The sequence below is a fragment of the Diachasma alloeum genome, unplaced genomic scaffold (assembly GCF_001412515.2).
Source record: "Diachasma alloeum isolate Michigan unplaced genomic scaffold, Dall2.0 Dall_scaffold_00206, whole genome shotgun sequence".
NCBI classification, from domain to species: domain Eukaryota; kingdom Metazoa; phylum Arthropoda; class Insecta; order Hymenoptera; family Braconidae; genus Diachasma; species Diachasma alloeum.
In genome coordinates, this window is record NW_021680371.1 from 646,142 (window position 1) to 673,035 (window position 26,894).

General features: G+C 34.2%; 1 protein-coding gene and 1 non-coding gene across 2 annotated transcripts in view; one reads left to right on the forward strand and one right to left on the reverse strand.

The window, feature by feature from the left end:
* The window catches only part of LOC107036218 (disheveled-associated activator of morphogenesis 1), a 46,473-nt gene that overhangs the window by 1,366 nt on the left and 18,213 nt on the right, over nucleotides 1–26,894 (forward strand). The window lies entirely within an intron of this gene.
* On the reverse strand, nucleotides 489–643 carry LOC114841098. Its single transcript, XR_003783015.1, has one exon. It is a non-coding gene; the product is annotated as a 5.8S ribosomal RNA (ribosomal RNA).

Sequence of the window (26,894 nt, forward strand, 5' to 3'; positions counted from 1 at the left end):
AGTAGATGATACGTGAACAAAGCACGCGCCGCAAGTTCTAATTACATTAAAAAACACGAAAAACTTGAGACCGAGATGACATAAATGGAATTGGAGTCATCACGGGAGGAGTCGATACTGCGTATTTCGAAACTGAGACAAGTAGAGATGCAAAATGATCGTCATTTTTTAGATCGCGTCATATGACCAAAAAATGACGGTCATGTGACACACAAATTTTCCAACTACAAATGATTGTCACAAATCATTTGTAACCAAATTGTTGTCAAATCATCTATATAGTTGCATAATGACGGTCATAACTAATTCCCAATTTGTGACGGTCACGAATAAAACTATAGTTTCATCTATATGGATGGAAAAAAAACGTGATTTCCATTTCAAAATGCGGATTGTTGTTAGAGTCNTTGTATATATTTTTATGTTGTAAATGTAATATATTATCAAAAAAACAAGAGCCAATTGTAAGCAGTTTTTTATACAGTAAACGACCCTCAGCCAGGCGTGGTCCGGGAATTGGATCCGTGGACCGCAATGTGCGTTCGAAATGTCGATGTTCATGTGTCCTGCAGTTCACAAGTTGACGCGCAATTAGCTGCGTTCTTCATCGACCCACGAGCCAAGTGATCCACCGTTCAGGGTAATCATATAAAAATTTTTTTTGTTTGGTAAAGTTATTGAATACAAAAATATTCAATCCAATCTCGCAATCTTGCTTAATTAAGGACAAGACGCTTAAGCAAACACAAAATTTAATTTTCTATATTATTCAGACTTGTGTTTACTTTGACCGTTACACAGTAAAAGAATAGATATCTAATTACTTACGGCATAGAAAAAATGTGAAATTAACTATAAAATCATCATCAATAAAACTTGTGTCGCGAAAATCATTATAAAATCTTGAGTTTTTTGAAGGCTCATCATGACAACAATAATATAAAATTATTGGCCAATAGGTTACCCCAAATGCGGATTAGGCCAATACAAAAGGAATTCAACTGAAAATTGACGGAGAAAAAAATAAAGTTTCATCTATATAGGGGAGGGTGGGGCAAAACGGCCCCCCTTCAATTGTCAATAACTTGTGAATGACATTGTGAAAATTCCCAGTTTCAACTTCATTTTGAAGATAATTTTTCATTCTTCAAAACGAGCTCTAACTCATCCCAATCGGATTATTGAATCGGAAAATATTGACGATTGAAGGGGGGCCGTTTTGTCCCATCCTCCCCTAAATGAAAAATGACTGTCATTTTTTCTTGACAAGTTGCGACGGTCACAGAAGAGGGAGGGGGAATTGTGACAGCTGTCATGAACGCCTCGTCATATGACGGGTCATGTGACGCATTTGCATCTCTAGAGACAAGACAAAAGATTTCCATGTTCATTCATCTCTCCAAAGTATTGTCTCGTGAAGTCTCTCGCGGCATCACCAGGAAAAATTGATGGCAAATGAAGGGTAAACCCAGAGAAATGGTGTATTTAAACTGAAACCTTATTCGAATCAAATAAATAGGCTTACTCCAATAGTCCGTAACAGAGGTTTGATTTCAACTTGAGCTTGATTTTCATTCGTGTCTTTATTGACATCAAATGCATAGTCTCTTAAAATAACCAAATGTTTTCTTGATCCATATGAGGTTTTTATTAGTTAGAAGTGAAATCATCGTTTAGACGGTGAACGGAACCGACTCATTAACATGTAATAATGCTTCATTCGATTTTAATGGAGAATTTATTTAGATTTGATGAATTCTTAACTCTATATCATTAAAATATTCTTACGGAATTAAATACACGAGTTCATTAATTTCCAACGAACGTAGTGTTGAAGTGGATTGAAGGAGTTCGTATAAGAAGTTTTCTTAGATTCAAACGCGTTATCCCTCTGGGTGTATATACGAATAATTTTCCCTGAACGGCGTTGAATCTCAAACTCGACATAAAGGTTGATTAAGAACCAGGTCAACTTAGTTTGGAAAATAATTGGATACTGTGTGCACTGCGTTACCATGTAAAAATGATCGAAAATACCGCTGTTTGCGATGGTGAAACTTTTTAACAATGGACAAAGAAAAATCTACATAGGTATGTATGGGCAATCCTATGCAGGAGACAGTGCGAAAATCCGGCCTTTGAATTATCGACTTCTTTCATCTCTCGGTACTCTCTATTGATTATTGAAAAGAAAAAAAGAAGAATGCTTCTAGTTGTGATTGGCAAAATTCGAAGTTTTCAATTTTTTTCTTCAAAATTCATCTTTGAGGACATCTGGAGATTAAAAAAAAAATCCTGTCTCATAATTTTTTAACGGTGGTGGAGAACGAACTATTTTAGTGCTTGAGAAGTTGAAATCGGTTGATTAAAGTGAGTGCTACCTTAACCCTTAAGTGGTCGCAGCTCTGCACCGAATACAGTTGGTCGCATCGTGAGAGAATCCCCGCCCCGTGCATTTTACGATTTCATGAAAAAAGTACTTCATTACTGGTTTATGGGCAATTGGGAACCTTAAATGAATAGTAAATGGGGATACCTATTAAAGAGAAGGAGTAGTTAGATAAGCCACAAAAACTGGATCTTATTGGGTGCAGAATTTTGAAATTTAAAGGGGAAACTAGGGGGTGTGCCGGTACCGCTCAGCGGATAATACCGCTCACCCGATTTTCTCCACAACCATCAACTTGAAAATTTCTTTCTATTCCTGATCATGAAGAATTTGATGATAGGATGTGATTGTCGGAAAATTTTCACTTTATTTACCACTTTAAATATGAAAAAACACGTAACGAAGTTTTGAGGTCTTTACAGTGCAAAAATTGTGGACTTTTAATTAAGGTTTTTGATAGTTTCAAACGCTGAATTCTCATATTAAACTGCGGTTATTCGATTTGTGGTACTTTCACACGTAATTTAAGACCAATTCGAACTCAAAATTCCACTCATGTCAATAATTATCAACAATTTTGTTGACGCCGAGCGGAGCTGGTAATACCGCTCATAGGATCGGCCACGTAGTTGCTGGACAGCACTCGAGTGCAGGTTAGGTTACGGCGATACACGCAAAACCCTATGAGAGGCATTGGAATCGTGCCGAGCGGTATTACCCGATGGCGGGTAGTACCGCTCAATAGGGTCTCTGTTATTTTCAATCAATTTTATGGATTCTAAGGAGAATTAGGCGTCTACACTTCGAGAATAACGAATTCAATAGTTAAAGAAGTTTCACAAATACGTTTTTTATACTCAAGTTGAAATATAAAATATAAAACTGGCATTTCCCCTTAGGTGGGCGGTATAGGCACACCCTCCCCTACTATGAATTCTAAAAGTCGGAGGCAATTGAAATTAGATTTCTCACACATTGAAGATCGATGGTATCCGGTTAATTCATCTCAGCATAATTCATCCTACAAATTCATCCCATGACAATTCATCCCACGGCAGTTTCATCCCATTTTTTATTTATTATTACTGTTTTGATGAAGAATACGCTTGGCTGAAGCGCGTGACTTATCGGATTAATTTTCAAGTTTTGTACTGATTTTGTAAATTAATGGTGTGGTCTATTACTTGGGGCCTATCTGCCGAATGTTAACTGAGATGGATAAGAATGATTTGACCGTTTTCTTGCAATGTTTCCTGTTAATCCGTTGATCGGTTGTGTAAGCAATACTAGAAGGGAATCGTGAAGTATCTGATTGATTTTGATGTTGCGTTTAGTGCCTTTTTCTGTGAAAATAAAGTTAATATTTTTCTCTCCCTGAATCATTGTTGCGACCGTGAAAAATTGCATTGGAATTTGATGGTTGGGATGAAATTGTCATGGGATTCATTTGTTTTGGGAGGAATTTGTTTGGGGTGAATTGTCCGGGATGAATTGGTTTAGGATGAGTAGTCCGGGATGAATTCACCTAGAGTCGAATTTCAATATCCCCACTCTATGTCCGTCAAAGTGGAATACTAGCGTCGAGCATCCTACTATGCTTTACTACGCTTTTCACCTTAGAGGGTTAGCTATGAACGGGTGGTAGAATTGAATATGACCAAATAAATATTCTTTAATAGTTAATGAATGGTTCACTTGAGAGATGAAAGTCGAGTCAAACAAGGTTCTTCAAATATGCATTTGTTAACTATTATAGACCTTAGCCTCCAACCAAATATGTGGACGTCCGCATGAAAAGGGACCACTTTGTCGATATGGTGTTATGTATACTTTGATAATATTGATAACATTCCGCACATTTTGAGCCTAAAATGATCTTCATAAGGTCAAAAATGACATCGTTGGAGAAGATGGAAAAAACAATTTAACATTGGCCCAAATGGGAGTTGCCGACACAAAAACGTGAATATCTCGGAACCTAGTATCGACAAAGTGGTCCCTTTTCATGTGGACGTCCACATATATTTGTTAACAATAACTAATCCTTTCTATCAGTGCGCAAATTTTTATAATAAACAAAACGAAGTTAGCTGTGTAGGAGTCGAATTTCAAACAACTAATTCGTAATTCTTATTGTACACATTTTTTTTTAATTTTGAAAAGAAAACCTCTGCAGCTCAAATTTGGAGGCCCTGAACTATTTTTAACATTTTAAGCGTCTGCGGGGTAAAGGAACAATAAACAATTTTTTTGCACCAATTATTCGTTTTTAGACAGGTATAATTGATAGTCAATGAATGAGAAATCTCGCTTCAATAGCCCGCGACTTTTCAAACTTATAGTATAGTCTCTCCTTAAGGTGGAACGGAACCCCTATCCCGGGTAGAAATTCAACCGGGGATTCAGCCGCAACTCGGGTGAGCGCGAGCTCAGCCTCGGCTTGCCGCTTGACCCGAGTTCACGCCGCGACACGCCGCTCCATACCGGCTCACAGTCGAACGCTCATCAGACGGCATAACCCGGCACTTGAGTTTGAGCTGTGGCTCAACGCTTAAAACTCAGCTCCAATTGAGTCGTGTCGTTTCGAGTGGAGGGTGGAATAGAATGATATTTATGCATTTTTAGAATATCGATTTAAAATTTGAATACTTTGGAAAATCCTTGTCTTCTTACTATAAAAAAAAAGGAATTCCACTGAACTTTCTATAAAATTTGAAATTTACTGATTTTTCCCTCTGTCATCGAATATAAAACCTGGCACTTTCTCTAAGAATTCCTATTGAATTTCTATTGGAGTTCTATGAGAATTCTATTCAAGTTTTATTGCAATTCTATTGAAAAATTATATTTTTTTTTCCGTCAATTCCATTGGAAATTATGCAACTTTTCCCTGCATTTTTAATAGATATTTGTTTGTAGAAAAAAATCCATTGATTTTTCTAGATAATTTATTCTGTTAGGATTTCTTCCACAGAAACTATTGGGCATGAATTTTCCAAGTTTTGTTCCTGCATTTGATTAAAAGAAAAGAAGAAAAACCGAGCGGAAAAAACTTAGAAATCTTACGCCTAAGAAAATCTATAGGAACATAAAAACCTATTTACTTTCTTGCACCAAATTTTACCTTAACAAAAAGACTCTATGAAGTTGCATAATCTCCTATAGAATCGGCGCAAGAAACGAATAGAATTCTAATAGAACTTCCAGAGAATTCTCATAGAATTCCAATAGAAATTTAATAGAAAGCGCTAGGTTTTTCTGTTGAATTTTTTCATGCGTGTTATTTTGGCATACCTGTATTCAACATTTCCCTAATAAATCGTAGAATATTCTTAGAACTCGTAGGCCTATCGAAAAATGAAGAATATCCTCTCCTGTAGCGTTGATAATTAATAATAAAGGTTCGTTAACGTTTTTCAAGTGATTATTTTTCTTGATTTTGTTTGTTGTATTCGCGAGAAAAAAGAAAGTTTTGACTACGTTTCAGTGAATTGTTCTACCTTGTATTTTCAGATTAATCCCATTCGATTAGTTAATATCACGTTATTTCTGATGAGCTTGTGATTGTTCATCTGAAAAAGCATGCCATCTTCACATTTATTCGATTGTTTTTTCGCTCAAATCACGATGCCATCGGACCTGTCAAATCATTATTGAGGTTAAGTATACTGGGATTGAGTAATTGGAGATGAATCTGAGGTTGAGCAGTGGCCATTCAACTAAAGCCCGGCGAAGCGTTTCGCGTAATAGTCTAACGCTGGGCTGTGAGCGCGTGACGCAGCTCAACCTCGGGTACATGTAACGCGCGTGGAGTTTATCCCAAGCTGGGGCGGAGTGGCGTATTTCTAGCTGGGATACGGGTTCCGAGCCGAGCTCGAGCGGCGTGATTTCTACCCGGGATATGTATGTATAAATTTTTAGAATTGTGTTTTCTCCTCCAATTATTATTTTATATTGATGAAACTACTTCATTGACTCAACAATGCAATGATCGAGTCGATAAAGTAGTTTCATAGATAAAAATTAATAATTAAAGGAGAAAACACAATTCTAAAAGTTCATACAGACAAAGGGATTCCGTTTCCCCTTAAAGGAGAAGCTTTATCCATTGGGTGATATTTTCTCTCCGATTTCAAATGAAAATTCCAACAAAACAATCGTGTCCTCCGATTACCTAGATTTCACAGCAATTTTTCGTGTGATTTTGCTCTTCGTGCACTTGAGTCACCGTAGATATATGAGGTATACAGTAGACTATATCTCCAATGACCCGGTCATGAGCGGTTAGGGGAGGAAAATTCTCAGAATGAATTATCCCCTCACCACAAGTTTCGAAACAATGGGAGGAAAAATATGCGTGACGCTCTCAGTTGGGTTGGCCAGTGAATGTTTTATTTGTTTCTACTAACCCAAAAAAGTAATTCGTTCCGATTTTTTTCTAGAATAAGAAGTGCAAGACTTTACCAACCTGTACCTCTTTTTCAAAATGATGAAAAATCTAATTAATTCCTGAATCTGCATTTTGCTCGAATACCGGAAAATAAATAGAGTTCACCACGAAAAAATGTTTCTAGTTTTCAGTAAAAATTTCTTAATTTGAGAACTCTGTACACTGGAATCTAGTGAGCAAAAAATCCTGCAAATGAACAAGATTTTCACTTATTTTGAGAAGATTTTCTCAATCCTGATGAATCAAACCCAAAGTTAACTCTGGGTTAACTCTGGGTTCATGGAAATTTCTCAGAGTCTCTCTCTTTCTTTGCTGGATTTTTTCCATAAACCCTGAGATGACCCAGAGTTGACGCTGGGTTTGATCTATCAGGGAAAGATTCCAAGAAAAAATGTCCGAATTCTCAGTAATTGTCACTTAAATGTTGTATAATTGAACTTAGATTGAGGCGTTTACTTTTAACTTACGGTAATCTTGGATCTGGAATTCAGAACTTTGCATTCTTGAAATAAGAACATCCAAGTTTTCAAATTCAGAACATTGTCTTTCTTGATTTAACGATTTATTCTATTCTGAAATTCATGTACTCTTTTTTTATAAATTCTTTGTTTTTCAAAGTGTACCACCTGACACCTTGAGTCAATTAATGTTGACATAATTGCTGTAGAATTAATGTAAAATTCTTTCAGAATGCTGTTTCTTGCGAATGTCCTCAGTTTAATTACCCAACGGTTCTTAATTTAATAACTGTGCTCACGTGAAATTAAGGAAATTTTTGTACTTAATTTTAGCAATTTTTCTTCTGAACTTAAGGAAGTTCCGCAGTAAGTATATGGAAGTAGAAGGAAATAGACTGCAGAGATGAAATTTTGTGAATATATTCTTCGAGTGATCACAAATGTCCTCCCGAAGTCCCAAAACGCTAAAAGAGGTAGATTGTTGAGGAAAAAATATGAGAAATGTGTCATCAACACAGACACCACTTATGCCTCTTATGGCACCACTTTTTCAAAAATCTTAAAAAAGTAATCGACAATGGAATAAAAATCCAAACGCTTCACGAATAGAACCGTATATATTTTAAGAACATATTCCCACAATTTCATTAGTGGTTACCACAGGGATTATTTGTAATTATTGAAAATGTATGGCATAGTTCGGGATTTTAGTCATGTTAGAGGAAAATGATGGCTGAACATGGCAACGTTGAGGGAGGTTGAACTTCGCCAAGGCATATACTATAGATTCTATAGTACAGTATAGGATTTTATCGGGACACACGAATACTAACTGCGTCTAACAAAAATGCGTGGTTGTCAAATCTCTCATGAAAATTTTTATTTGTTCAAAAATTCAGATAAATAATATTTCGAAAAAAATTATTTGAAATTTATTAATCATAAATAATAAGTGCAAGAAACCTAAACGACGAAATTTTAATACACCCGTGAACTTTTCGTCATTTCATTATTTTTTTTTCAGAGGATGCAGCGGAGTGTCAGAACCTTTGATATTTTCCCCCACCCCATAGCTCCAAAATTTATTGCGGAAGTTCCTTAAGGGTGCCAAGTAAAAATGTTCAATAAATCAACAGAAATTCAATTTTTTTTCCTGTAATAGCGAGAAATATTTAAAAAATTTAGATAACGATCTTGACCTTTCAACCGGTATTAATTATTGAGAATTTAAATAAACAAAATTTGAAGATCCACCATTGGCTCTTATGAGGTTATGCACTAAAATAAAAGATTGGCCAATTTAGAGATTCATGAAAAATTCCGAAAAATATGGAAAAAATGTAAAACAAAAAGCTGAATCGATTGATGCGGGCGAAATCAGAGGAACCAGGGCAAATAAGAACGAAATCTTAATTTTTCGACTCACTTCCGGGGAAAAAAATCGCTCGTAGCAAAATGGATGATACGCGACAACAGCGCACACAGCTGTCCTACTTCGCTTGTACGCCCGCCATCAACATAACCCTACCTGTCACTCACGATGGATGTTTTTTCAAAGTGAATTTTAGGATTTCAAACGTAATTATCAATCAATTCGACTCGAATGGTGTTTATAATTGAATTTCAAACGAATTGTGCGAAAGAACATTGGTCTCAGGATCTACTCATCTCGGGAAATCATTTCAATGGATCTTGTTATGGCTAACCAAATGTCCAACAAAATGTGTTTCTCGACATTATCAACAAACCCTCGCGCCTCTACCATCAGCTGACAGTAGCGGTGTTGCCACGATTCCCACCGGATATCACCATTTAGTCAATAAAACAAATATTTTTTGGTCGAAAAAATAAAAATAAAATTTTACATGTATTACATCCCAACTCAATTTGAATATAAATTGGCGAGATGAATTAATCAAGTTAACACAATTTATTATGCAAGGTTTTTGAAAAAAATGATCAATATAGTTGTGCACTTGACCCACTTGGCATCCTTAAGTCACCAGTTTCTTATTTTTCGTGCACTACCATAAGTATCATAAAATCAGTAACCGTGGTTTGGAAACTAGAAACTTTTCCTCTGTGCGCAAAAAATCAGATATGTTAAAATTATCGTTTGGATTTTTACCCGAATTTATTTTTATCCCAAGACACTTAGAGGGAATAGAAAGTAAGTCGACTAAGCAACGAATTCAGTGCCAACGAGTGGCTGCAATAAAATGAAAACAACCAATAACTCTAGCGCCGTTTCAAGTGCAAATTGTAATATCTTCACTTTAATATTTTCAATCGTAAACTTTGACAAGAAGAGCGATAGGGCATGGTCTCTGTTGAAAGTTTCCCCACGGGGAGTGTTTTGATATGTTTCCGAAAGCATTTCTCCTCAGTTTTTTGCCGGCCTATATGGGAGTGTCCGGTCTGATTATAAACACAAGCCAATTCATCCACAAGGTGGAGTAATTTGCTTATCGCTTGAGACCCGGACTCGGCCCGTTGGCGAGTAGCTTAATAGAGAGTCCACCGTATATATTCAAGTTATCGCCAATGCCTTTAAATTAAGATTTAAGATTATATGTATGAGCGGGAGGTCGAATTGGTTCCATTTGGTTGTTTTCAAAATACATGATTGGATAGCAATGAAAAATGAAAGTCGAAAATTTCGACGATCACTTCCATGTCGGTATAGAATGGCCCATATAAAGAAGGAAGGGAAACAAATAAGAAAGAAAAACAACTGATTTATTTGGTCCTCTGAACACTCTCACCGAAGATATTCAACGGGTAGAACTGGTGGGCACTAACTTCACCTCTCGCATATCTGTATATATATTCTTCTTCTTATTCTGGTCCTGGGAAATTACCATATAAACTATGCGATCATGATACATTTCTATGTTACTTCAAAGAAGCTTTTTGTCCTTCGTGATACGTCAAGAATGTGTCTTTCACAATTATAATTGTCACATTTTTACATATAAAATTAAATTCCATTCAACTTTCTCTTTGATCAATTTCGTATTCTATACTCGTTAATTATATTGTCTGCTTATGCAGCTGTAAATGGATCGAAGAATTAATCAATCAAAGGTCTTATGATAGCGGTAGCCATGGAATTCCTGCGTCTGATGCAGTTCGATCCTCAGGCTATGAGGAACTTATGTATCAGATTAAGGATGTTTATCCAAAATCGCAAGTACTTTAAAAAAATTTAGTTTTTTCCTTCCGAATGGGAGCATTGTATTCATTAAATCAGAAATTTCCATTTGTTTGTATCAGGATGACTAATTTTGGTCTCAGGAGTGCAAATATGCTGTTTTTAGATGACGTCCGTATGTATGTATGTATGTATGTATGTGAGCTTTTTTTCAAATTTAGTTTTTCGACGATCATTCAAAAAATAATCGTCGAAATCTTTTCAATTATGTCTTAAAGTATTCGTTTGGATGTTATTTCGGTCGAGTTCGAAAATAGTGGCCATCACATTATTTCCTTTGAAATTATAGCCTTATTAGGAGGCCAATCTTGGGCCGACACTGGCCCGACTTTGGGTCGACATTGGTTCGCCCCTGGCCTCAACCCTAGCCCGACATTGACCCAACCCTAGCCCGACGTTGACAAGGTCAAGTCACAGTTAGCTTCCCTACTAATCTACTGATCTCTACTAATCTACTACTGAAATTGATAACGAAAAACCGAATATGCACTTTTTTGTTTTTATTGGATTAATCCATTCGGCAGCAAATTGCTAATTTATTAGCAAAAAAACTATATTTGATTTACACCTGTGCGATGGACCACTCGTTAAAACGAGTTAAACTGAGAGATGAAGATATTCCCTTCACTTTGATACAAACTTCAATCCACCAACCCATGTTCATTATTTAGAAATGAAATAGACAAAATGCATCAAATGCATGCGCTAACATGGGCTTGTATGGGATAGAATCATTCAAATATTTCTTCTTTTTGGCCGGGTACTGCAGATTTTTCTCTGGCCATTGGATTCAGTCCGACTTTACACATTACCTTCTATTTTAATTTCTATTTTTAGAGTCTGCTAGTTGGTGAATTAACAATTTGAACATAAATTTCATAAGAGCCCGTATATAAGGAAAAATTTATTTATTTCTGCCGCGACTATTGCGATCAATTTTTTTTCACCGTTAGAAAAGTTTGTTTTATATGTTCTGCTGTCAGCCGAAAAAATTATAGACTTTTCCTTGACTATAAGAAAAATACATTTACCAACACTGCACTGAGAGAAAAACAAACACGTTCTCAAGCAAGTCTTGTTAGGGCCAACAAAATCGCTAGTTGAAAATTGCCAAAAAAGAATTAGTTCGGTTCGAATTTGAAAGTTTCAAACATGAATAATTGCTCTGCTTTCAATAACAATGAAATATTTGGCTCAAGAGGCAGATAATTCATACGAGACGGTGCTTTTTTAGGATGAAAATATTTCATATAGAGCAAAATTTATCAAGAAATATTTTATCCCTAAGTTAGAAGATTGCTGTCATATCATTATTATTGTTTCATTTAAGTGTTCATTTCTTGTCTGTGATTATTAAATAGCAAACTACTACACGCACGAAAAAATTTAATAACAAAACCTATCGAATTCGTTAGAAAATTCTATTGAATTTCTATTAAACTTTCTATTAGTTTTTAGCTGATTTTATTGACATGTTCAATAGAAAATATCTCAATAGAATAAGTTACAGAGAAAAATTGGATTCTATTGACTTTTTCTACTGAACATTTTCTATTGAACATTTCAATAGAATCGGCCAAAAACTAATAGAACAGTTCAATAGAAATTCAATAGAATTTTCCAACGAATTCGATAGGTTTTTCTATTAAATTTTTTCGTCCGTGTATCCCTTGTTTCGCATAAACAATAACAAAGGAGTAGTGCTGGAAAGACATTTCTTGCGTGCACAGAGAATCCAATTTTTTTTTAAATAATAAATCTATTTTGGCAACAAAAATTTTTCGTCTCGGCGCACTCTGTGCATGGTTGGCACAAAAAAATTCTTTTTTGATAAATTTCAAAAAACTATTGTCTTGGCACAAGCAAGACTTGTTTGAGAACACTGTCGTTTTTCTCTCAGTGTGGCTAAATATCCTTGAGGAGAGACTGCTATGAAAAAATGTGTCCGGTGATCCAAATAAAGTCTTTATTTGGATCACCGAAATATTTATTCATATTGTTGCGTATCCCCCTTCAAATACATAAATTGTAAACCATCTGAAGGATGTCCCTGAAGTCTGGCGAGGTGTGACTGTCACCTGGATCGATCGTCATTCTATTCTCTGGATTCATGAAGAGACCAACGTCTGTATTCTGTCTTCGTAATTAATAAACTGTCCGCCCCTTTTATTTATTAATTACGTGTCCGTGTACATCATTCCTTAAAACGCAACAATATATTAAAGACGGTTTATCTGATGCGACTAAAAACGCAAATCATAGTCAAGTTTACGTTTGAATAAAGTCTTTTATGCAAGCTATTCTCGTGAACTTATTCCTTTCATTCAAATGAATTTCATTTAATTCAAATAAACCATTTTTTTCTGGGTGTACAATAATGGTATATGATTCTCAGTTAATGTATGTAAGTGTGTTTATGGGCATTTGTCGATAAATCCTACCACATCTCCTTATCAAGTTAACATGGGGATTGGAAATTAGAGCGGAATCGGTTAGAAAGCTTCGATTATATGGTGTGGGAAAAAGAATCATTGATAAACTATTCCAAAAAATGATCCACTTGATTCTATGATTTTCTTATCAAATCGTCGATCTTGATGATATCTGAATATGTGCCAACGATAATGGCATTTTTTTCATGTAGAGAAAACGCCTTGTCACCAGAATCCTCAATCCTCAGAAGAAAAAAAATTGATAGAGATCTAAAAATCGAATCACCCAACTAAACTTAATTCTATACAATTATGCGAAGGAGAGTTTCTAGTTTCGAAAAAGAATCTCAATTTTAGAATCCACGGTGAAAAAATTAAGCGAGAAACAATTCTGGTAGAATGTACACGAAGAAAAAAGTCGATTAAAAATTACCCAGAAAATCACGACAAATTTTACTGTACGAAAGGTAATTGTGGAGGGAAATGTAATTCAATGAAAAAAACCTGTTTGTAGAGGATATTTTACGATTGTGCAGTGAAATTTCCCACACCTGCTGAGTATTTTTTTACACCCATCGGAAGGTCATGGGGGCGAATGGAAATGACATTTTATCAAATATGTAAAAAACCGTTCTCCGTTACAGAAAAATTATACGTAATATTGAGCAAACATTCACGTTCATAAGGATAATTTTTTATGGAATCCAGGGGAAATTTTACCGTTTCGGCACAAATTACCCTCACTTTCAGTAAATTTTCTCGGCCCAACGGAGAAAAATTCCCTATTCGTCGCGCACTTTTTCCCCGATATAGAGTGAAACAAGTGAGAAATTGCTCTTGCATTCGATATAGTATAGTTATTTTTGCTAATAAATTAGCAAAATGCTTCAGAAAGGCTATTTTGCAAATCATTCCCTTCTATCATATATAATTAATTGTTTATTTCATTTTATGAAACTGAATAAGATTTCCTTTCATCTAATTTTGTCAGATTTTCAACTTAGTTATAATTAATTGCAAAAGTCTGAAAAATTGCATTTTCAGACTTTTTGAATCATAATGAGTCCATCTAACACAAGAAATCCAAAACTTAAATTTGAACGATTACAATGCTTCCATCCGGAAGCAAAAGTACTGAAAAACGAGTTCGCTCTACGTTTACTTGACTTGTTCAGTAATTTTCCTCCATCTTTTTTCTTCATGTAGTTCTTTTATTTATTCTAAGATGATCCTTGTTATCAGACAATAAAATTCAAATCTTCGGTCATTGTTACCTAAAATTAATCGGAATTATGCTCGGAATTATGCTCTATTAATCAACGTTTCAGTTTATTTTGAGAAGATCTTGGTTCTTGAGTTCAAATTGAGGAACCTTTGCGTTCTAAAATTGAAAATCTATGATTTTACACAATTTATTTGCTTATATTTCCAGTACAAATGATTTATGAATGGTCGAACTGATTTCTGGTTCAAATATGCCCGTATGAATATATAATGTCGATTGAATGAAAATTGATCCATCAATTTTATCCCTTCCTAATGTTTTCAATATATGAAAAATGATACGGGAATTTAAAAGCTAAGAGATTAGAAGAATGAAAGTTGATGTATGTATCAACTTTCGTTTTTTACAGTCTCTTAGTTTTGGAATTCCCTCAATTTTCAAACTCGTTTAGTTTCCAAGTTGATGTATCTGTCAACTTGCGTTCTCATAATCTTTTATATAGTTTTTAAATTCTATAAAATATTAAGGATTTGCATTGTAATTTCATTTCTACTCAGTGTGCTGGTAGAATAAAGAAACGCCTGAAGAGGGTCTCCCTGGAGATCGACACGTCGGGTCACGGAAAAGAATTCTTCAACTTATTTACTCGAACTGATAAAGCTGCCGACAAACGCTTAGGCTATATAATTTCATCTAGTGCATCGTGAAAAAAGACTATTGTTGAGTCTTTTACTAAGTACTCACGGATTCTTCGTAGAATTCATAAATTTCTCCAAAGATCAAGGCGGAAGCCCAGCGAGTGGGATTACCTAAATGCGTATAATACCGCCAGATATTCCGTATAATTGACTGGCAGTGGACGATTGTCAAATATAAACATTCTCCAGTGTAAAAGAACTGGAATGAATGAAGAAATCGATTCTTCCTTCAGAAAACATTAAATCTCTCTCTCTCTCTCTCTCTCTCTCTCTCTCTCTCTCTCTCTCTCTCTCTTGCTCGCTGTCTCTTCAGGAATTCAGTTTCAAACGGAACAACAGTGTACCTTGTCTTTAGAAGATGTGTATATTCTAGGATATCCATAAAATCCTTTAGTGAATCAATCAATTAATCAATCTCTCTTTAGCAAAAAATCTTAAATACTCCACTAAGAAAGAAAATTACTTTCGCCAAGGAATCATTTTCTTGGGAGAAGAATTTTTTTTTTAAAGAGCATTTCTCCAGCCCAATCATCTGCAGGTGGTCCAAGTACATCACCAAATATTACAATTATGTTGAATTATGAATTGATTATACTACATATGACCTTGAATGAAATTCATTGACCATTATTAACATTTAGAGTTATTCCAAATTATTTACGTAAGAAAACCTCCAATTTGAAAAAATTGAAAAATAAGGAAAGTTGTCATTCAAGATTATATGCAGCATAATTATCTGATAATTCAACACAATTGTAAAATTTGGAGATGGACATGAACCACTTCAAGCTAGAAATTGGGGATATCACTCGGGGTGGATTCAGGCTTAGTATCTTGTACGGAGACTGGGCTGTATTTCAATCGATACATTAGTAGAAAAGATCTTGTGAACTTGATTTTCTAATCGAACTTGGAAATTTGAGAAGTCAGTAGAATTTTTTTTTATAAAAATAAAAATTTCTTTTTCTGCGCTTACATTCCGAAGATGGTAAAAATTTAAAAGCAACAACCTCCGACGAGAAGTTGTAAACTGACTGATTTGAAAACGGAAAAATAAGAAATGAAAATAGAAAATCAATGAGATAGGGTAACTGAGGGAGTCAGGAGGACATGGACCACCGTCCAAAAATTAGAAACAGCTGAGAGGAAGAACGGGAGAGCAAAGTTGAATGATTTCATGCGTGTATCCCCGATTCTGTTTTCTCATTCCACCTCTAGTCTATACGCTGATTGGGGGTTGAGTGTGCATTTTGAGAAAAATGATTGCGACAAAACTTTTTTTACAGATTTTAAGGTGTAGGATCCGAATTTATTGGTATACCGGCTGTATTTGACCGCAAAAGCATTATTATTAACAATTTCCAAGTTTAAATGTCTCTCTCCCAGCCTTTTGGGTTGCACTCGAAAAAAGTTTAAATAAAAAATACACCGGGATCCACCAGAAATTCAATAGCGTTTGATTTTTCCAAATATTCCAAATGGTTTTTGAGATATGAATTTTACAATGCAACACGTGCCGCTGGATGTTTAAGCCAGAGCTTTGTTTTGTCGCAATCATTTTTCTCAAAATGCATACTCAACTCCCCTCAGCGTATAGACTATTTCTAGCTACGAGACCGAACGCGCGCTCCAGCGCGCTGTAAATGTACACTGAGAGAAAAAATTAGCTCTTCCAAAAAGATGTTCACCTGTATAAAATTTTCGTATCTCAAGATTATTATTCCCCACGAGAAAATATTCTGCAGCGAAAAATTTATTCTTTCCACTTGAAAATCTGACAGTGGCATATGAATACATATTCTTTCGAGTAGAATGCCAGGATTCAAATATCATGATAAATAATAATCTGATTGATTGCAAACCAAAAAATTTTCCCCGAAGCAGAAGTTTGAGCTGACGGAAGAACCATTCTTTCAGCAAAAATACGACTGTATAATCTCTACTGCGACTTTCTCTATTATTTCCAATATTACTCATTTGTTTCCCCGCCATTGATAGTTATTGAGTGAGAAATCAAAGTCCAGTTCTGAGGTCACAAACGGATAAGTTTAAGAAGATTAAACCTCTGATCCACAGAAAATTTCAAAACCTTTTACGAAGCTTTTTTGTAATCAGCGGAATAGTGTACTTCTTTTCCGCTTGACGTGTGTACGTGAAAAAAAAACATATTTTGAGGCGACAAATTATTTATCTATTTACACCAAACTATACGTTGACTCCACATATCTTATATTATTAGACGAAGTTATTTCGATATTTTTGAGCGGAATAAATATATTTTCGGCAGAGGTAATGTTTTCTCTCAGTGTAACAATCATAATTGAAAATCTCAAAATTAAATTGATGATGAATTAAATTTGCCGCCTCAGACGACTGGAACCAATGAGGAATAAGCGTGACAGACTTGCGAGATATCGATAGTTATCGACTTTAAGTGTATGTTCTTTTTAGAACAGGATCTCGAATTGTAGAAATGTGGTCCATGATCTCCTGACTCTCCCCATATCTCATTGATTTTCACTTCTCATTTTGTATTTCTCCCGTTTTAAATCAAACACTTGACAACTTTTCCGTTTTGGGTTTTAATTTTCTCCCCTTTTTGAATGAATTCAAATTTCAATTTTTTATTGCGTGTTTTCAATTACCAATGTAATTAAAACAAAATGTAATGTTGTATTTCCACATTTTTGAAGTTGAGAATTTTCGTATTTTTCAATTACTTTTCATCTTTCAAATTTTTCCCATTACTAACATTCCTCTTTCTCGCGCACTCAATTTGTCTATTGTTTTCAATTTCAGTTCCTGATTAATTAATCATAACAAAGGATAAATGATTCGGAAAATCACAATCTTTCTTCGGTTATGCTTTCAAGGTGATTATAATTAATTTCAATCTTCCGCCGGAAATCATAGTATGCAAGAAATTTCTCACCCACCAGTGCATGTTTGTTTTTGAATCTCAGGGAATTTGGATCTAATATTTTTAGGCCACCGAAATATTTTTTTTAATGCAATTTTCAAGAAATTGCAATTGCAATAATTAATCATTAATCTGGCTTCGTAAAAACCTTTGTAAGTTCTTCTTATTCATGTTTAGCCCAAATATTCACAATTTCAACCCATGCTTGATTGACTTATCTCATTTCTAAACATCGGGGAATGCGGGTATACCGTCGTCAAAAGCGTATACGTTTTCTCTAGGTTCTCGTCGGGGGGTGAAAATTGAAATCAATATTACCTCGATTCGTCGTAGGTAAATGAGAAATCGAGTTCACAGACGTACATTAAATAGATAGGATTCGACATTGGGACCGGCTCTAATCATGACGCTGTAAGGTAAATTAATCGACGAGAGTGAGATAAATTCTGATTACATATCTGAAATATTCCAGTGTCATAACAATAGTGAGATGTTGATGTTGGTCTTTGCGGTCGTTGGCAGGCTTGAATGAGGGATGGGAAGAAAAAACCACGAAAATTCCGTTAACGACTAGTCCAGTATTGCGATCCCTTACGCAACAATAATGAGCAGTTCTATAGTATTGTGAGCAGCTAAAAACTGATTTCAATGAGAAGGCTTATTGATTAAAGAGCTCGATGTAAACCCTCATTGGAAGGCTCGAATAATTCTTTCAAAGTAGTTCTACCCTTCGGCCGGGCTACCTACGCTGTACTTTTGGATATCTTCAGTTTTTTAATTCTTCAACTAAATTTTATGGAAAAAATTTTGAAAAAATACCCAGTCAGTATTATCTAAATTAAATTTCGCAAAAAATTCAGCAGAGTAAACTTTCAAGTTTAAAACTGCTTAAATAAAAAAAAATTCGCAAAATATTGATATTTTTTCAAACATTTCCCTCTTATAAATAAATAATAAAACTTTTGCAAAACGATGGATTATTTTTCATGACGTGTCAAAAAAATTTTTGATTTTTTCACAATGAAAATGTTTTACACTGGGTTAAATCCTGATTTTTAAACATTTCTTCTTTGAAAAACCAAAACGATAATTAAATTGAGAAAAAAAGTAGAATTCCGAATCTAATCGAGTTTTCTGCAATTTTTTGCAGTTTTCAATAATCTTTGCATTTACCGCAAGGGTAGAGCTACTTTAATAGCAAATGTATTATATTTTTTAATTTGGTGACATTTTTTATGCGGCATTAAGGAGTTTGGATACAGCATTTCTCTTCATTTTTTAATATGACGAAGAATTGATGCCCCATAGGTTATGCAAAATTGTGATGGAAGACCTGATATGACCCTCATATATAAGCTCTGACCCTTATTTTGTTGCTCTTATTTTCTGATTCTTATTATGAATCTTAAGAAACTTCCACAGTAAATTTTGGGACTATGGAATGGGGAAAAATATCAGTTTTCGACACTGCGCTGCATCGTTTGAAAAAAAAAGTAATGAAATGACGAAAAGTTCACGGGTGTATTGAAATTTCATCGTTTGGGTTTCTTTGCACTTATTATTCATGATTAATCAATTCCAAATCATTTTTATTCTGAAATCTGATTTATCCGAATTTTTTAACAAATAAAAATTTTCATGAGAGATTTGACAACTACGCATTTTTGTTCGACGCAGTTGGTATTCTTGTGTCCCGATAAAATTCTATACTGCACTATAGAATCTATAGTATATGCCTCCGCGGAGTTCACACGATGCCCTCCGCCGCGCGCACTCCAATCTCCCTCAACGCCATGTTCAGCCATCAGTTTCCTCTAACGTAACTAAAATCCCAAACTATGCCATACAGTTTCAATAATTACAAATAATCCCTGTGGTGACGGCTAATGAAATTGTTGGGAATATATTCCTGAAATAAATACGGTTCTATTCGTGAAGCGCTTGGATTTTTATTCCATTGTCGATTACTTTTTTATGATTTTTGAAAAAGTTGTGCTATAAGACTGTATTGATGACATATTTTTCATATTTTCTCCTCAACAATCTACCTCGTTCAGAATTTCGGGACTTCGGGAGGACATTTGTATCACTCAAAGAATATATTCTCAAAATTTAAGTTCTGCAGTCCATTTCCTTCTACTACTCCCATATACTTACTGCGGAAGTTCCTTAGAGCGAAACGGAACCCCTGTGTTTACATAAATTTTTCGAATTGTGTTTTCTCCTGCAATTATTACTTTATATCTTTGAAATTACTTTATCTACTCGATAATTGGATTCTTGAGTCATCATAACTAAAAAAGAAAAATTGCAAGAGAAAACACAATTCTAAAAGCTCACATTGACACAGAGATTCCGTTTCACCTTAAGAATATTTTGTCGTCTTAATTTCCTATCATCAGCAAACGATAGAAATTTTTACAATATAGAGAATTATGGAGTGAAACAATTAAGTTTTTTTTTCATCTAATAGTCAAATTTTTTTAAAATTTCAATGCAATTACAGTTTACCAATATTAGAATATTTAAATGTACAGTGTATGTATCTGGCTCGATATCTGACAATGAATGTACACGAACCAGTTAGGATGATCACTTTTCCTTCAGACTGGTTATGAAGTAGGTAGGTGAGAAAAATAAACTAACAGGCCCCAGTTTTGGTGCACATATTGCAATGGTAGAGGCAATCAACTTATGGAAATGAAGGATATATGCAAGCAATGTCAAGACCGCGGGGACAAGTAGCCCTGCGCAACAGGTGTCTCGTGAGCGAATCAAATTTTCTTATTATTTCGTGATGTGCGATCATAAGGCCGAGTCATATGCTCACGCCGCTGATTTGTTTTTTTCTACGATTTATAGGAAACATCGCGCAAGATAATTCGCTGCAAAGTGCGAAGTGTCATATAATCAAGGTGAAAGTCAATTGTCTCAAGTGGAACTTTCGTCACGCGAATCTTGCATTAGTTCCATCCAGAGGCCCTGCTAAAGCTGTCTTTTTCCCGCTCTACACTGATGGAACGGATTAGTTATTGTTAACGAATCGATTTTGGTTGGAGGTTAGGGTCTATTCGGTCTCACCAAATGTTCATTCGATAATAGTTAACGAATGTATATCTGAGGAGCCTTCTTTGACTTGACTTTCGCCATTCAAGTGAACCATTCGTTAACTATTAACGAATATTCATTCGGTCATATTCAACTCTACCATTCGTGAATAGTTGAAGTAGTTCCACCCCTACGGCTGGAGTCATTGAGTCTATTTCACAAAAAATACATTGTAAAAATCAGTATTTCTAGCTCTAAATTATTAAAATAAATCATAGAGGTCATGAGCATAAGTATTATCTTATATCAATTTTTCTAAAATAAAGTGCACATAAGCAGTTTTTCAATTGACTAGCTTGCAAATAACTGTGGCAACACCGTACGATCATATGGGAAGTTGGCGACGAGCGGAGCGGGCGCCATCACATGGTCACTGTTGTCATGTCTATTCCTGTTGCCAGTATTATTAATAATAAAAAAAACTAAACGATAAATCGTTATCCAACAAGTGCCAATATTTTTCGTTATTTTTTTCTCGTTTTTAGGAAAAAAAATTAGATTTTAATTTTTGTTTTAACCGGAATTGTGGTAAATTTAGCGTTTTTCACATAAGACTCTGTGTTAAATAATGGATTTTCAACATTTCCTTTTAGAAAAACTTGAACGACAATTAAATGAGGAAAAAAATTACAATTCCGAATCACACCGAGTTTTTAGGCGATTTGTTGTAGTTTTTAAAAATCTTTGAATTGAAATATAACCCCAAAAGGGTAGAGCTACTTTAACGAATCTCATTTGGAATAAATGAATCATTCCATCAGTGTAGGAAAATGAGACAGGACAAATTACATTTGGTCTCTTAATGATCTCGCGTGATAATTATATACTACACACCTTCATTATTCTATTTTTTCTTTGTTCTGACGATTCTCCATTACTTCCAAGAATCTATTATTATTTTTTATAACACTGTAGAAATTTATGCAATTGTGAAAGCTCTTAAGAAGCTTTGCAGCCCTTTTAGAGATTTAAAAAGTTTTGTCTTGGAGTATCTTATTTATCCTATTTACTAAAGATGAAAGAAACGTGAAGTTGTTTTATATCGAAATACCTCGTAACTGCCGGACCGCTAATCCTCAATTCTGATGGGTCAATGAGTCACGTGAAGTAGTCGCTGAAAAAAATCCCCGAGATTTTCAAATTCTTCAGATTCCAAAAAAAATTTCTGCATCACATTTTTCATTTTTTCATGTGTGAAGTTTGTCTTTATATCAAAATATATTTAAATTTTCTGATTGTTGATCATGAGAAAAAAAACAGTATTTCTAAATTTTTTTAACTCGCAAAGTATTCTGCACTTCCCAAATTTTAATTTTTTCATATTTATCATACGCAAAAATTATCAATTCTTGCTTCTCCGATTTTCATACATAAATTCTAAACTCTACAAATTCATGAAAATTCTTCGGTTTCCCGAATAATTCGAGAAAAATCTTTGAAGATTTATGGTTATCTAGAAAATTGTGAAATTTTCCGAAGAATTCAAGAACTTTTTTCAGTTTTCTCGGAAATCGATTTATAACCCTCCCCTCATTTTTCAGCTATTACAGATTTTAATCAGATTATTTTAAAACGTAAAAAAAGGAATTAATTGAAGATTAAAAATTATACATTAATGTTTCACTCTTCTTTCTCTTAATTCTCTTCAAGTCATTATCAATATTTATAAAACATCTATGAGTATATGAAGTTTAATAAATTCGATTTCTTCATTTCCACAACAAACAGATAAGCGCGAAAGCGCGCGCACAGATCTAGTATGGAGAAAAAAGTATAGTAAACATTACGTGACCGTCCAGTAACCGTATACTGAAATGCTCGAACAAAGAAAAACGTTTTTACTTTTCGGTAAACTCTGGATTTCAAAACTTTGACCTACTGATATCTAGAGAGGGAAATTTTTCAGATTTAAGGATATCCAAGTATTTTTTACAGTTTGGTATAGCCAACACTATAGATTAATCCATTTTTAATTATCAAATTTTCTCAATTAAATTTCTGGAAAAAAATTTGAAAAAAATCACAAATATTCAGCGCCATTCAAATTATATTTTGTACAGGATTGTTATTTCTTTGAACATTCGTTGTTTATAAGTAAATGATTGAAATTGTTTAAACTTTCCGGAACCTTATTTTTTTAGGCATGAAACCAAATTCTAGTAAAATCCTGAATATAAATAAATTTGTTTGTAAATTATTTATAGCAAATGCTCGTAATTTTGAAAAATGGCAATTTTTAAATTATTGTCTTAATTTTCCGCCAAAACTAAGCTTTGTAATTTTTTAAAAGATTTTTAAACTGTTTTCTAACAGTTCAATATCGAAATTCAAATTCAGACCAAATTAAAATGAAATCGACCGTTGTGCGGCGTTGCCAAAAGCAAGCTAAACGTGCCCGGACGCCGTACTTGAGGGCAGGGATAGCCAAATTTGTAATATTTTATTGTCGTTAAATATTGTAGCCATCAATTAGTTAATATCACTCTTAAATTTTTTGAGTAGTTAAGTATCATCAATTCAAATATTCAAATTTTCAACTATTTTATCAATCAATAATTGAGGTAGTAAGATTGATGATTATTTGTGTAATCGAAAATCCCCTTTTAAGATATTTCAATTATTCATTTACTAGTAGATTTACAATTTCATATTAAGGATGTTCGACACCCTTTTAGCCAAAATTGACGTTGTTTTCATTTTTCTGGCAAATTATCGATGGGAGTGACGTGAAAAAATATAACGATTTTGTGGTTTGTCATTCTTTAATGGCTCACGAAGTTGCGTAGTGGTGCGATAATTTTCATGCGTTTTTTCTACAGTTTTGTGATTCTTTTTAAAAGTTTAGAGAAAACGCAGGAAAATGTTCGCACCACCTTAAAATTTCGTCAGTCATTAAATAATGACAAAACGCAAAAACGTTATATTTTTTCACGTCAATTCCATCATAAGTTTGCCAGAAAAATTAAAAAAACGTGAATTTTGGCAGAAAGGGTGTAGAACATCCTTAACAAATTTTAAATACATCATTATTCGAAAAAAATCAGATTAATAATATTATATTATTTGAAAAATTGGATCAACATATGTTAAACCTTCATTAATGTATGGGTCAAATTCTTGTAATATTACACAAATTTAATATTGATGGGGATCCCTGCTGGAGGGATTAAGGACGAAGCGTGGGGAAGAGATGAAAAAAAGTAACGCAATTTATCTGTTCACTTGAGACTTTTCATTTTTTAATAACATCATTTTTACGCAACACCGTGATAATTATTGGAAAGAGTCTTTCATCACCAATAGTTTACGATTTTTATCATGCGCTGACGATGAAACAGAGAACAAATTCTAGGAAAAATCATCTGATAACTCACACAATTTTGTGACAATTGAAAACTTACGTGGGCCACAATAATTTTTATAAATTGGACATTACGTTCCACGATGTAGACTGTAATGTTTACGTTATTTTCCTGGTACTTTTCCTAATTTTTGTTCCTCCATGTATAATCTCCCATGCCTCACTCAAGTTGAACAATCTCTCTCACAAGAATCGAACAAGATTACACTGAGGAGACAAAAGTTTATTGAGAAGTACGTCTTTGCTTGTATCAAGAAATTCATGACTTGATAATTACCAAACGCACAATATCTCACACTAAGAAAAAAATCCTACGCTAAGAAATTTTCTACTTGTCTGAAAGATGAGGGTAATTAGCTCTATATAAAGAAAACGAGTTCTGAAATCAATTCAAGGGATTTTTTCATTAAAATATTTTTGAATTGATGCTAAAAAACTATTAAATGAATTACTTCAATTTTATTTGGTTTGAGAAATCGCTTTCTTGTCACCAAGAAATTGACCTCGTCTTTAGGACGAGTATAAAATGTCTTGACGAAAGTTTTTTTTTTAGTGCAAGATATTTTGCTCTTGAAGATTTTCAAGTCACAAATTTTTTGATGCAAGTAAATATGTACTTCTCAAAAAACTTTGTTTTTTTCAGTGTACTCATTACGCATCACGTACACGGAGAGAAATATTCAAGAAAAATTACGGAACATTTCACGTAATCCGCAAGCGAGAATCGTTTTCAGTGAATTTTTACGGGAATAAATCTGAAACGTTCACTAAATTTTCGGGTCTGTCACCGAAAAAATACGAAAAAGTCACGTAATTTTTCTGGAAGTTGTAAAATCTAACAGAAACTTCAAGACTTATTATGCCTCAGAACATGAAAATTCTTGGATGTTTAAGAATTTTTACGAAAAGTTCCGGAAAAATTACGGAACGTGTTGTTAAAATCTCCCCCCCACGGTGACTCATGGCTAGCCGCGTGAGGCGTAGGACGGATGCGTAATTTTTACGGAATAGATCGTAGAATTTACGTGACGATTGACACTTTTTATTGAATTTTACTTCGCTCCCAGATTACGTTTCGAAACGTAATTTTTCCGTCTTTTTTCTGGTAATTTTTATTGAATATTTCTCTCCGTGTAGGTAAATCTAAAGGTAAGCTTCACGCGGTGTGACGAAAGCAGTAAATCTGCATCTTCCACTTGGCTACTTCTCCATGCACTGGAATCAGGCGTTTATTATTTCCGGGCGAAACATTTTTGCAACAAAGTATAACACGTGCGGATTCACATAATGTACAGCACGTAATAGACTTCGCTGCATCAACGGTGTTGCCAGACATAATCCCCTTGCCCACCAGTGGTCGGAAGTCCGATGACATCTTCCTCATTATAATAAAAATGTCTCTGTTATGCGTTCGGCGAGGCGATCCCCGTATTTCGCGGTGAGAAAATGGAGATTTCAGTGGAAAGTGAAGGTTTGGTCGGCGTCTTCTTGCGAAAGCCAATGTTAATTGTCCCTTTTCGATTTTCAATTCATGCCTTGAAACGGTGGCGTAAAAAATTCGACGATTTTACCGGAGATAACCATGGTATATGAATTAATTTTGTATAACCGGTGCGTCTTCACATAACTTGATTCTCATTGGATGTTGAGCGTAGTGATGCCGCGAGAGACATCACGAGACAGTACTTTGGAGAGATTGTCTCGGTCTCAGTGAACACGGAAATTTTTGGTTTCATCGCAACCTCGAAATACGCAGTATTGACTCCTCTCGTGATGACTCCGAGTCAATTTATCTCATCTCGGTGTCCAGTTTTTCGTGTTTTTTATATGTAGAAGATCGAGACGAGACAAACCGAGATAAAAACCGAAATTGTACATTAAAAAACACGAAAAACTTGAGACCGAGATGCAGGGATAGTCATATCCATAAATTATAATTACCGTTAAATTATTAAGTAGTTAATTCGTTAATATCACTCTTAAATTTTAAGTATTGAAGTAATCATCAATTTAAATATTCAAATTACGAATTATTTCTCAATCAGTAATTTAGTTCGGAAGATTTACGATTATTTTGAAAATGGGAAATCCCTTATTAGAAATTTAGTATTATTAACTTGATAGGAAATTTACAGTTCCATTTTATTAAATATTTAATTCATCATAAATTGGAAATTTGGATTATCAATTATTTTTTTATTTTTAAATTTCGATTAGTATATGTCAACCTTAATCAATGTAAGTCGGAAATTCTTTTAAAGTAGCTCTACCCTTCCGGTAAATTCAAAGATTATTGAAAACTGCATAAAAATTGTACCTTGAAAACTCGATTAGATTCGGAATTCTAATTTTTTTCTCAATTTAATTATCGTTTTGGGTTTTCAAAGAAGAAATGTTTAAATATCAGGATTCAACCCAGTGTCTTAGGTGAAAATCAACATTTCCATTGTAATCAAAGATTAAAATCTGAATTTTTTTCATTAGATGTGAAAAAATGAAGAGTTTTTTTTTACACCTCATAAAAAATAATCCACCGCTTTGCAAACAAGTTTTATTATTTATTTATAAAAAAGAAATGTTTGAAAAAATATCAATATTTTGCGAAATTCAATTTAGATAATACTGACTGAATATGAATT